This window comes from Spermophilus citellus (assembly GCF_964194105.1).
Source record: "Spermophilus citellus genome assembly, contig: SCAFFOLD_438, whole genome shotgun sequence".
Taxonomy (NCBI): domain Eukaryota; kingdom Metazoa; phylum Chordata; class Mammalia; order Rodentia; family Sciuridae; genus Spermophilus; species Spermophilus citellus.
This window is the reverse complement of record NW_027673104.1, coordinates 27,501-41,800: the sequence shown is the minus strand read 5'-3', so window position 1 is coordinate 41,800 and position 14,300 is coordinate 27,501. Positions and strand designations below refer to the sequence as shown.

Below are 14,300 nucleotides of genomic sequence, written 5' to 3'. Positions count from 1 at the left end.
TGTCCAAACGTCATGCATATTGTCAATATATGCAGCTGTCATTTCTCTGCTGTGCATTAATGACAATTTGAAAATGAAATTCGAATTCAAACAAAATTAGAATTTGAAATTAAATTATGTTTTGAAAATAAAAATAAGAGTAGAAATTATCTCCTGCTTTCATCTGCTTTCTGGGGCCAGGTAACAGTTTATTTAGGGGATTTGGGGAAGCTGAGATCGGGCCATGATTTTTGGACCTGTGTTCCTATGTGACATTGGCGTGAGACACTGGGTCTTTCCTATACAATGACGCCTCTGGATTATAATTCCCGCTGTGTTTTCTGCTGCTGATCACATGATACCAAAGACTGAACTAGTTACTAAGAAAAAAGGTTGATTTGGGTTCCGGAAGTCCAGGGTTGATGGCCTGCTTCTGCGGCTATGTTCTGGCTGGCAGGATCCTTGAGGGCAGAGCCCAAAGGCCGTTCAGAGCTTCCACCCGGTCCCACCTCTTAATGTCTCATAGTGAGCTTGAAATTTCAACATGTGTTTTGCGTGAGACAGAGAAGAGTCGATTTGTTAACAGACACAATCAGGAAATTCAAGATGAGCTCACCCTGGTGTGCGGGTTGTCTCTGACTCAGGGCGACTGCTGTCCTCCTGAGACCAGGAAATGAGACCCAGAGAGGGACTTACAGGGCCGATGGGAACACATTTCCACGGGCAGATGGCGGGGCTACATCTAGGAGCCAAAGACGGCCAGAATGTGTTCTAATAAAACTTTATCGATAAAAGCAGACGGTGGCCCTCACTGGTGACCCCTGCTCTATGGGACTGGTTCAGTGCCCCATGATAGTCACCATGACGGGTATCGTCATGCATAATCACTACATGGCAGATATAAAGTGGCTGGAAATGTGGATCGTGGAATGCTTCGTGGAATTCTGAATGCTTACGCCAGGAGACTGGATCATGCATTTTGCATTCGGGAAAAGATCAGCAAATATTACATTTCCAAAAAGCGTAGGGTATGGAAACAATGCCGGAAATAATAATAATAATAATAATATATTATTTTATTTTATTATTATTATTAATATATTATTTTATAATTTTATTATTATTTAATGCTGTTCTTTGAGCCCAGGGTGCCTGCGGATGATAGGTCAGTCTTTGGATGACTCCGAATACTGGTCAAGGAATTCTTCTCCTTTGCACTGTGAGCAGGGAGCATATGGAAATCATATTTTCAGGATCATGCATGTTGGCGTTTTCCAATCTCTGACCAATCTTGCATTTTTCCCTGAAGCATGGAGCGACCCTTAGACTCTCCACCTGACCTTGAGGACTTGGGTCCCCTCGGCCTTTGTTAGGATCTCTGAAGGATCATAGCCGAGTGGCCCCAAGATGCGGTTTTTGTTCAGCATGGTGTGCGTGTTCAGGACGGAGTGTTTTATTGCACCATGATTCTTAGGTTGAGTCCAGGAAAAAAAGACTGTGGGGTGATGACTGCGGGGTCGGAGGGTGGTTTGTGGGTGCATTCTTGGGATGGACACAGTGTGGTCCACGATGCCCCCCCCCCCCCCCCGCACTGTGCCAGGCCGTGTGACTTAATCGATTTCGATGTGATTCTTCTTCTTTGTCCAAACCAGGGGCTGGTAAGCACCGAGAAATGAGTACAGCTCACACACTGATCCCTTTAAAAATCTCCTTTCTGAGACTGAAAGGTGTGGGCCAAACAAACGGGAAATGATATTTGGATCATCCGTGGGTCACGAGAGAGGGTCACCCTATTGTTCAGATCCACGGCCGCTGAATCCCGGTCTTATCAACTGATGTCGTGGTGGGTGGGCAGAAAGACGGGACCGTGCCAGCTCCATCGTCATCCCCGCAGCGAGGAAAAGCCAAAGATCAGCTTCGACAGCACCCCATTCCATTTGTGCAAGAATCTAATGTGAAGAGGCACTCTGGAAGATGGATTGCCGCTTCAAATGTCACCTCTGGGGTGGGGGGACGTGCCTCCAGGATGCCGATTGAAGCTAAGAAATTGTGGCTGGGATCTTAAACAAGATGCACACTGACCCAAATTTATTATGCTGTCGTGATTTTTCCCTAACGAGATGCTCTCCTGTGGGTAGGTTCCGCAGAGCGGGACGATATTTCATCAAGCATAAGCGACAGGTCGGATGGGTTCACACCTTGTGGGGGGCACAGGCTTGTGTGGGTCGAAATGTCAGCTCTGACGCATGGAGGGTCTTTACATTAAAAAGTTCTTCCGGACTCTCTCTTGCATTGGTGGGTAGGGATCCGCGTCAGAGGTCGGAAAGCCTTCTCTGCAAAGGGCAGGTAGTAAATATCTCCACCTTTCCGGGCCAGGCAATCTGCCTCACAAGTACCCAGCGTGGACACTGGAGCCCAAAGGCACCCGTGGATGAGACGTCAATGAATGCATGCACATCACTGTGTCCCAAGACCTTTCATTTGTGGACGCCCAGATAAGGATGTGATTCACACTCTGCACATCTCTCAGATGTTATTTTTTTGGCCACTGGAACTTGAAAGGTGGTGAACTGGCTGCATAATCTGGTCGTGGGATGGATTTGTCCCGTGGGCCATCATTTGTGACCCTATGTTTATTCAGAAAAATTCAATGAGAAATCAGGGACCTGGGGCCAAGGTCCCCTATGACCCTCCAAGTTATTGGAAGTCAGGCCAGTGTGTAGTTGCATGGTAGAGCACTTCACTAGCATGTGTGAGGCTCTGGGGTCCATCCCCAGTAGCACACACACACACACACACACACACACACAAAAGAATGGTGGAAAAACATAATATATATCCAAATTTCTTATGCATATATTTATATATTGACATGACTCACCCTACTGTTCGTCTCTGCCTGTATGCAATTCCAGTCTTACCGAATGATGTCATGGTGGGTGGGCAGAAGACAGGTGCCTGCCCAGTTACTTTGTCATTCTTGTAGCAAGAGGCTAATGCTCAATGTAGATAATGTTGAGATATCTATGTGTCTATCCATTCATTCATCCATGCATCTATCCATACATCTATCTGTCCATTCATCCATCCATCTATCCATCTATCCACCCATTCATTCATCCATCTATCCATTGATCCATCCATCCATCTATGCATCTATCCATTCATTTGTTCATCCACCCATCTATCCATCCATCTGTTCATCTATCCATCCATCCATCCATCCATCCATCCATCCATCCATCCATCTATCCATCCTTCCGTCCATCCATCTATCCATCCATCTATCCATCCTTCCATCCATCCATCCATCTATCCATCCATCCATCCATTCATCTATCCACCCATCTATCCATGCATCTTTCCATCCGTCCATCCATCTATCCATCCATCCATCCATCCATCCATCCACCCATCCATCCATCCTTCCATCCATCCATCCATCCATCCATCCATTCATCCATCCATCCATCCATCCATCCATCCATCCATCCTTCCATCCATCCATCCATCCATTCATCTATCCACCCATCTATCCATGCATCTTTCCATCCATCCATCCATCCATCCATCCATCCATCCATCCATCCATTCATCTATCCACCCATCTATCCATGCATCTTTCCATCCATCTATCCATCCATCCATCTATTCAGTCATCCATCCATCTGTTCATCCGTCTATCATCTATCCATTCATCCACAATCCATCCATCTATCTATCCATCTATCTATCCACCTATATTTCTATCATCCATCCATCCATCCATCCATCCATCCATCCATCCATCCCCACCTCTGTCCATCTATGCATGCATCCATCTCTCTCTCTCTCTCTCTCTCTCTCTCTCTCTCTCTCTCTCCCTAGATGCTATATGTATATATGGAGAGATGTACCTTTGTCTCTCTTATGCACCAACATGCAGCACATAGAGCCAATCAAAGATGGCATGGTGGTACACGTTAGTTTAAAAACAGTGTCCAGTAAACTAATCATCCTGTTCGTAACAACACACATCTGCTCTCAAGGGGAAAAGAGGTCGTCTGAAGGTTATCAATGGGGGACTCTGTTTTTCCATGGATTCACTGTGGGGGGGGCACTTCTTGGAGACAGTGGCTGGGAGGTAAGGCCCGAGGATGGAGGAGACTTAAACAGAGAGAGCAGTTGAGGCCGAGGAAACTTCTATGCAAGAGGGAGCTCACCTCCTGTGAGTAGCTCAGCACACGTTTTTGAAGTTCATGAATTTTTCTTCTTTTGGACAAATTTTCAGGGTGAGCCTGGTGCCGCTGGCCGATCCCCACTGACAGCTGACATCAGCACCAGCACACCTGATCTCCTTTCCTCAAGACCCTTGGAGGACAAGTGCTCGAGAGACTGTCGGAAATCCAGCCCCAGGTGAGTGAGCGCATTGCCTGCGTGGGTCGCCCGTCCCCGAGGGGCACCCGGGGCTCGCTAGGTGCCTGGCTCACCCCAGGTACACGTGACGCGGTGTACCTCCTGGGTCTTTGAAGGACTGGTGAAATCGGCAAGGTGGCAGACGCAGGGTGCATGGGGAAGGCTCTTGGTGCATGCGCTGATGTTCGCCTACTAGGCTCAGGGCAGGCTCACGGCTGTAGGCAGAGGGACTCTGGTGGTGGTGAATGTGTGCAAACAAAATCAGGGCTGGGGTGCGGCTCGGTGGTAAAGTGCCCTGGGTCCAATTCCCGGTTCCGCAACAATAAATAGATCAAAATAAAATCTTTAGACCTTTTGTTAAATAATTGACAGCTCAATGTCACGATGTCATCGAGGTGAGCCACCTTGGCCGGGACCCTGTGGTCACCCTCCTGTAGCAGCAGGCTCAGAGAAACGGGGCAGACAGATGGCTTCAGAGGGGACAGGTTCGAGTCCGTATGGAAAGGTCCCCAAAGATAGAACCGTGCTGGCGGTCGGAGAGCCCTGGCGTGGGGTCCCAGCTCACCCAGTCACTGTGTCTCTGGGTTCTGAATAAAAATGGGGATGAAGAGAGAAGGTGGTGTCCTAGGATGGTTCTAGGAAGCGGAAAAGTCGGATGAACCTTGGGGGATGGAAAGTGGGTGGTTTTAATCATCCAGAGGCAGCGTGGGGTTTGAGGTCACTGGTGGTAGGTGGCTCTTCCCCACCAGGGTGGAGACCACCTGGAGATGCTTGGGGCTGTCACAGAGCTGGGGCCGAGTCTCGGTGGCAAGTCCTGGGCGGGCCAGGGTGCTGCTGAGCCACCGGTGAATGCATGGGGTGGCTCCCTATGCACCCTGCAAGGTCTGTAGTGCATTGTACCCAAACGGAGCACAGCTTTTCACTTCTCTGTTGTACAAGATGCAGAGTCGCAGCACATGTGCAGTCGTACATGTACCTAGGGTGAGGATGTCCACCTCATTCCACCGTCTTTCCTGCCCTCATGCCCCTCCCCTCCCCACCCTTCCCTTTGACCAATCAAATTCCTCCAGCCCCGCCTCCCCCATTATGGATCAGCATCCACTTATCAGAGAAGACATTCAGCCTTTGGTTTTTTGGGGATTGGCTAACTTCACTCAGCATGATATTCTCCAATTTCACCCCTTTACCCGCAAATGCCATGATTATATTCTTTTTTATTGCTGAGTAATATTCCACTGTGTATAAGTACCACAGTTTCTTTATCCACTCATGGGTTGATAGGCACCTGGGTTGGCTCCACAGTTTAGCTCTCATGAATTGAGCTGCTATGAACATTGATGTGGCCGCGTCCCTGTAGTATGGTGATTTTAAGTCCTTTGGGTATAAACCGAGGAGTGGGACAGCTGGGTCACATGGTGGTTCCATTCCAAGTTTTCGGAGGAAGCTCCGTCTTGCTCTCCAGAGTGGTTGCCCCAATTTGCAGTCCCACCAGCAACGTACGAGTGTGCCTTTCCCCCCACATCCTCACCACACTTATTATTGCTTGTATTCTTCATAACTGCCCCCAAAGACAGTGACTTCCTAGCACGTATTTTTCCCTGTTAAATTTAAACCGACAGCTGAGGATGCTCCTTTGTGGAAGGTGCATCCTCTGTGGCTAAAAGCTTGCTTGGGCTTCTACTCATTCCTAAAGCTGAGCAGCTTAACATGGGCTCCTGTAATGGCTGCAATTTGTTCTTCAAAAGGATCTCCGGGTTCCTTTTCTCCGTTTTGGAAACCAAAAACTTTTCGGCTGTCTTCAAGGGTCATTTATTTTCCGAAGGTCATCGATCCTACGAGATCCTGCGTCGATTTCTAATCTAGCCTTTGGAAGCCTTCAGCACTTGCGAAGTAATTTGATTTCAGTTTTTTTTTTTATTCCATTTGGAAAACAGCTATAAATTTTGCAGACAAATGCTTATATATATATATATATATATATATATATATATATACATAGAGTGATTTTAGTCTCCAAAGGAGATTGACATTCTTTAGACCCAGCTGCAGAGAGCCCTGGAAAGAAATTGACAGACTCTGTAGCTAATTAAAAATATGTGGCTGAAAAGGTTCATGATTAATTCATGATAAACGAATACAGCATCCATTATGCTTTCTTAACGTCGTCGGGATGAAACGTGGGAGTCTTTCAGTGTGGCCGACTCCAATGTTGCCTCCTAGAAACCTACTAACAATACCCATTATGTCTCCCCAACCCGAACCCGTTCTCCTGGGCTATTTTAACGTGCTTCAGAATTCAGAACGCGGCGTTCCTTGACACCGCCTATTAAATCTCTTCCCTTGGCTTAAGTGGATGAAGACTTAAGAGATCATCAGGAAAATGCTTTTATCTTGTCCCTAGATTTTCTAATTTGTTCCCCTCTATTTTTTTTTTTTAAAATGTTGGATGTTATTAAAATAGAGTTTTCGGACCAAGCAAGAGAGAAAACGAAAATTTTTCGGTGGCATGGAGAGGTCTTTTTCGTGTAGACGGTGGATCCCTGGTAAGAATATTTTACGGCGTCCAGTGCACATAAAAGGAAGCATATTTTAGAGTCAATATGCTAATTCCAGCTACAGAAATGAAGGCTGATTAATTACGGTGTTGTCTCAGGAGAAGATAAAGGAGAAAAATCAAATGGAAGGTAATGGCTAAGGAGGAATTGAGCGCCCAGGGCCTTACCCAGGGAATGCCCAGTGGTGGGCATCTAGCACCATCTTCCTTTGGCCGTGGACTCATGAGAAGGACTTACGATCAGCCACGTGGGGTCCCGACCAGGACCCTGCAGCCTGAATCCCATCTCAGGGAAACCTCAGAGGCATATCTAATACAGCACACGGTTTTAAGGCAGAGACCCAGGGTCTTCCAAAGAAGTCAGTGTGGGCACCTTGTACAAAGCATGGCTACCCGACGGTTCCAGATTTTAAGAGAGTGGAGAACTAGAACCGTCTCGCCTCATCTGTGGATCCTGGATGTCGGGTGGAGGGCGGGGGGCGATGGGACCATTCTTTGGGGGTCTCTCTTGGAGCTGAGTTGCTTAAATCCATGTTCATGTTGCATCGCGGATGGTGCAAACGTGGTTTCAAAGGAAGGGTCCTTATTTGGGGAGTCTTGTGCGGAAGAATTGGGAGGGGAGTGTTGTGATCCATGCATCTTGCTATAGATCATCACAGGGGCTGGGGTGTAGCTCAGTGGCCGAGTGCATTCCATCTTACATTCCATCCTACACCACAAAAAAAAAAAATCATGATGCGTGAATGCAAATATTGTTTCTTATCATTTTACATTGTAATGATGTAGAAAACATGAAGTGTGTTGTGCCTGTGCGATTTATCTCTATCTACGCAGATGTATAGTCAGCTTTTTTTGGTGCTGTGAATAAAAGACCTGAGAAAAACAATTGTAGAGGAGGAGAAGTTTATTTGGGCTCATGGTGTCCGAGGTTCAGTCCATGGCTGGCCGACTCCATGGCTCTGGCCCAAGGGGAGCAGAACAAAATGGCGGCAGGGCCTGGAGGAGGAGAGCAGCTCAGGACAGGGCACCAGGGAGCAGAGAGAGCTCTGCTCACCAGGGACAGGACAGAGACCCCAAAGGCACAGCCCAGGGACCCCCTCCTCCAGCCACACCCCACCTGCTACAGTCACCACCCAGTGAGTCCATCCAAGTGGATTAATCCACTATGATTCTACACCTCTCCTAACCCACTCATTTCCCCTCTGAAGGTTCTTGTCATGTCTCACACATGAGCTTTAAGAAGAAGAGAAGTTTATTTGGGGCTCACGGTGTCCGAGGTCCAGTCCCTGGTGGCCGACTCCATGGCTCTGGCCCAAGGGGAGCAGAACAAGATGGCGGCAGGGCCTGGAGGAGGAGAGCAGCTCAGGACAGGGCACCAGGGAGCAGAGAGAGCTCTGCTCACCAGGGACAGGACAGAGACCCCAAAGGCACAGCCCAGGGACCCCCTCCTCCAGCCACACCCCACCTGCTACAGTCACCACCCAGTGAGTCCATCCAAGTGGATTAATCCACTTATTAGTCTACACCCACTGAGTCCATCCAAGTGGATTAATCCACTTATTAGTCTACACCCAGTGAGTCCATCCAAGTGGATTAATCCACTTCTAGGTTATACCCCTCATAACCCAATCATTTCACTGCTGAACTTTCTTGTAGCATATCACACATGAGCTTTTGGGGGACACCTTGCATCTCAATCATAACATGTACGTCCACATTAAAAACATCTGTAACCTCAGAGGAAGGAAGAGACGGAGGCAGAGAAGAAATAATTTTTCTGTCCACTTTCTGGGTTCTACTAGGACAGACCATTGCAAGAAGAGAGATTAATGATGAAAAAACACAAGGTGCGTTAGCCTGTGTGCATCCCGCGTACCCAGGAAATCCCCAGGGGAGCCTCAGTCAATCTCCAAAAGGTGGTGTCGGGGATCACAGGCCACCATCTTCCAAAGCCAACAAGCAAGGATATGGGGAGGATGGGAATGGGGAGTCAGGAGGAAAACAAGGGAGAGGTCCATGACGCAGGTGCGCGTCCATGCCTTCTTCCTGGGGACCCCTCTCCCCTGATGATGTCCACTCCTATTCAGATGACCTCTTCCACTGTCGCGTACCCGCAATGGAAAGTCCTGTGGAAATCTCTCTTTTTAGGCGTGAGCGCAGTGGAATTTCTCCCTTTTAATAGTGCCCTCTGGAATGTTCTGTGGAAATCCTTCATATTTAGGAGGGCTTTCTAGAAAGTTCTATGGAAATTCTCCATTTTAGCAGTGATTTCTAGAAAGTTCTATGGAAATTCTCCATTTTAGCAGTGATTTCTGGAAAGTTCTATGGAAATTCTCCATTTTAGCAGTGCTTTCTGGAAAGCTCTATGAAATTCTCCATTTTAGCAGTGATTTCTGGAAAGTTCTGAAGAAATCCTCCATTTCAGGAGCGCATTCCGGAAAGTTCTGTGGAAACCCCTTTATTGTAGGAGTACCCTCTGGAAGATTCCGTGGAAATCCTCCACTTGGGGAGTCGATCTACAACACAAATATGAAATATAATATCATATGAAGTTAATTAGGAAGTGATCCACCACAACTTTGAATCATTCAGTGTATATTAGTATAAAATACTAGAAGGCAGTAATAAAATGTCCTATATTAGATTGATTTTATAATTCAGGAGCAGAGTCTTCTAGGTTTAAAATAGTCGCCTTTTGATACGGCTGATATAGTCATTTTTTTAAACCTCTACTACTTTTTTTTTCTATTTTTATTGAACTCTGAATTTGATGACACAATGGAAATTCACCATTTAGTATCACATTGTTAAGATTCATTCATTTCATGGCTTTAAACCTAGGGTCCCCCCCCCCCCCGCTTTTATCGTTTAAGTTTAATAACTGTTTTTAGAATTCAGGAGTCCTTAGATATTTCCCCCTTTATCTGTACAGGCTGAGGGGATTTTCCATGCATATTCAATCATATATCATTTCATAGGAGGTGAATGGAAACTGAATTTAGTTTAAGGTTTTATTTAAAATTTTTTTTTAATATTTATTTTTTAGTTTTAGGTGGACATAATTTCTTCTATTTTACATTTATGTGGTGCTGAGGATCGGACGCAGTGCCTCAAGCGAGCTAGGTGAGCACTCTACCGCTGAGCCACAACCCCAGCCCCTAGTTTAAGTTTTTGAGTTTCTAATAATTTGGGTGGGGGTTCATGAGCCCACCGTTCATTCACATTTAAAATAACTCATCACACATTGATCCCTTGCTTAGGTACTTATTCGGCCAGTTGTGGTGGGACACCCCCTGTCATCTCAAAGATTTGTAGAGGCTGAGGCAAGAGGATCACAAATTCGAGGCCATCCTGAGCAACTTAGCAAGACCTTGTCTCAAAATTAAAACTAAAAATGGCTGGGAATGTAGCTCATGGGTAGAGTTCCCCTGCGATCAATCTCCACTTCAAAAAATAAAATCAAAATAATAAATAATAAATCATTAAGACGAGCGTTAAACTAGTTATTCTGAGAACGAGACTTGGATTCTGGAATAAATGTATCTTTAAAGCTCATTTCTCTCTGCTGGAAGTAGGAAATTGCCTAATGATATCCTTAGCTTTTGAGGACATTATCATAGCAATGCAAAAGATAAGTGAGTTCAGCACATTTAATAACACTGAACATCACAATGATAACTCAAAGTCATTCGGATTCTCTATTCACAAACCATACTTTTGTCGTATTAGAGAACTTTTGTGAACTTTCATTTTTTAAATAATAGTGTTCTATCCCTTATTTTAAAGGTTATTGTAGCTTCCACTTTTTAAGAATATCCAGAATGAGTTTCCAATCCCCCGTTTTCTTCCTGGTCTCTTGAAACTATTATTTAACTCACATTTTGGTGGCTGGGGCTCTTTGATAATGCCAGAAAAGACTCAACAATTTCCCTTGATAGAACTGGTATAATTTCCCTTAAGACAAAACGTTCACCAGACTTGGCAGAAAATCTGGATTCTGTGTGGTAACTCTGGAGTCTGAAATCTCCGAGAGTCTGGCAGCGTCTGTGATGTGAAAACCCACTTCAGCTGTCTCCACCTTGGTGACGGCTTGAACCACCTCCCATTGTCACCTCAAGGGGCACAATGGGATGCTTGTTGGCACAAATATGGAAATAAGTGCAAATCGGTGCCAGGGAGTGGGAAGAACCCAGATCAGCTTGAGCTGTTTGTTGAGTGTTGGGGATGAGTCTCCAAGAACCAATATGGAAACCCTGGTACCTTGGCCGACACGTTTCCTTAGCTCAGAGTCTTGGGTGGAGGTGTCTGGGGAACCCTGGCTCCAGAGTCTGCTGTAGCCCCGTCAGACTCACTCCCCGACACCACAGCTTCTCTGGGACACTCATTGTCTGTTCAGTCATTGTGTCTCTTTTGCTCCATGGCCCCCAAAGCCATGCATGTCCCTATCACCCCGGTTCCAAGACACTAGCTGCCAATCCACATGTGCTTAGCACTGAACCAAGCCTTACGAAAACCTAGAGTCGTGATGGGGACAATCATGTTAGGTCACGGGAAAGGTGATGGATGAGTTGGTAGACAGACCCACAGCTACATGGACAGATGCGTCAAATAAATCAGTAAGTGTGTAGTCAGTCAGTAGGCAGGTGAGTGGGTGAATGGGCAGACAGACAGACAGATTGAATAGGTGGACGAATTGGTAGGTGGGTGGTAGGTAGGTGGATAGCTCCAGCAAATAAGTGGGTAGGTATGTACTTAGTTTGTTAAGTAGATAAATAGATGATGAGGTGGATAGATAGGTAGGTAGGTAGATAGATAGATGGATAGATAGTAGATGGACACATAGATGAGATAAATGGATAGGTATGTACCAATGGACAGACAGTGGACTAGATGGGTAAATAGGTAAGTAGGTATGTAAATAGGTAAATAGATGCATATATGGATACATGGAATAAATAGAGACGTGGGTGGGTGAATGGGTGGATGGACAGACATACAGAAACATAAGATAGAGTAGATGGATAGATAGATAGATAAGATGGATGGATGGATGGACGGACGGACGGACGGACGGACAGACAGACAGATAGATAGGATGGATGGAGAGATGGATGGATGGATGGATGGATAGGTAGGTAGATAGATACATAAAGATGGATGGATGGATGGATGGATGGATAGATAAGATGGATGGATGGATGGATGGATGGATGGACAGATGGAGGGATGGATGGATAGATAGATGGATGGATGGATGGATGGACGGATGGATGGATAGAGAGAGATAGATAAGATGGATGGATGGATAGATGGATGGATGGACAGATGGATGGATGGACAGATGGATAGATAGATAGATAGATAGATAGATAGATAGATAGATAGATAGATTAGGTAGGTAGGTCCAAGACAGGGAAGGAGGGAGGGGATGGTTGAGTGGACCAAGGTAGAAACAGGTAGAATATAAGCATAAATAGATAGCTTAGCTGATTAATAGATAATAGATAAATGACTAGGTGTATAGATGTAAGTAGATGATAGGGAGGTAGTATATTGATGATAGGAAGATGGTAGATTATAAGTGTACATCTAGGTGATTAGAAAGATGTAGGTAGACGGTGGGTAGGTAGATGACAGATTATAGATGGACGTCTAGGTGGTAGATAGACGTAGTAGATGGTAGGTAGGTAAGTAGATAGATTCCAGATGGACGTCTAGGTGGTAGATAGACGTAGTAGATAGATGTAGTAGGTAGGCAGTAGGGACAAGGTACATAAACAGACTGTTTCAGGCAAGACTTTGGAGATCCTGCGCCTCCTCGGGGTAAGGACTTGGCAGGGTCCCTCGTGGAAATGACCCCCACAGTCCTGCCCACTGTCTCCCTGGTTAAATCCCTGCTCTGCAGCTCACAGTGCTCTTAATTAGAATCCACCACTGAGCCGGGTGCGGTGGCACCTGCCTATAATCCCAGCGGCTCGGGAGGCTGAGGCAGGAGGATCATGAGTTCAAAGCCAGCCTCCACCAAAGCGAGGCCCTGAGCAACTCAGGGAGACCCTGTCTCTAAATAAAATGCAAAATAGGGCTGGGGACGGGGCTCAGGGGTTGAGTGTCCCTGAGTTCAATCCCTGGTACCAAAAGAAAGAAAGAGAGAGAGAGAGACAGAGAGACAGAGAGACAGAGAGACAGAGAGAGAGACCTCTGTGTTCATTCTGTTCTCTGCAACAGGTAGTTGTTCGGCGTTTTGCCGGGTATCTGCAAAAAGAATAAGGGCGCAACAAATTTCTCTGAAAGGGAACCGTATTCTTTTTTTTTTTTTTTCATAATTATCTCACAAGGGCCAGCTGCTGTCACAAGAGCTCATCAGTTGGAAGTTGTCTGCATCAGGGTCTCTTCAAGGCCACTTGAAACCCGGGCTCCTTTTCTTTTCCTTCCCTTTAGCACAAATTAATCAAGTTGGAGGAGCTTGGGAAGTTGAAATGGAGCACCGCCTCATCAGCAGGAAGACAATGTAACTAAATTCTGCTTTGCACTCTTTCCCCCTCATTTTAAATAAGTAGAAAATCTGGTAAGTGCACAAATGTGTAAAAAAACAAAAATCTCGAAATAACCGTCAGTTGTCCAGCTGTCCCCAAATGAATTACAAATAAAGAATCTCATCTTGCTTTAGATGCATATACACACACACCTGATACACATATGCACATAATTTTTTTTTTTTTTGGTACTGGGGATTGAACTCAGGGGCATTCGATCCCTGAGCCCTGTCCCCAGCCCTGTTTTGTATTTTATTTAGAGACAGGGTCTCACTGAGTTGCTTAGGGCCTCACTTTTGTAGAGGCTGGCTTTGAACTTGCGATCCTCCTGCCTCAGCCTCCCAAGCCGCTAGATTCACAGGTGTGCACCACCAGTCTCGGCCCCTTATAACGTTGTAAAAATTTGTAATCACTGACCTTTATATAATGATGGGTTCTAACTCTTCCACTCTAAATGTATACCATGAAGTTTTTCGGCAGGATAAAATATCCTTCTGATATCGAGAACTTTAGAGGCTACCTAGTGTTCTCTTGGATAATTTATTTAAGCATTCCCCAAGTCTTGGAGAAATAAATTTTCTAACATAGGTATGAATATACTGATAAAAGGCATAAAGCTTCATCGTGTGTCTCTCTCTATATAGAATAAATCTCCATATACAAACACGGAGTAAAAGAATGTGAAAATGTTGAGGGACGTGATACTCCTTGATTTTTGATCCCTAAAGAAATCAGACATTTTGCATATTATAGTAATTCATAATTCTTTTCTGTTCACTGTATCTTTGTGACGTTTGAAAATGTGAGTTCAAAAATTTAAAAAATATATATGTAGGTAC

General features: G+C 45.6%; 1 protein-coding gene across 1 annotated transcript in view; it reads left to right on the top strand.

The window, feature by feature from the left end:
- Positions 1 to 14,300, top strand: part of LOC308640108 (steryl-sulfatase-like) — a gene marked incomplete at its 3' end in the record, with an annotated part of 55,219 nt that overhangs the window by 19,719 nt on the left and 21,200 nt on the right. The window contains exon 2 of the mRNA XM_081312140.1: positions 4,250 to 4,374. The remainder of the gene's footprint in view (positions 1 to 4,249; positions 4,375 to 14,300) is intronic.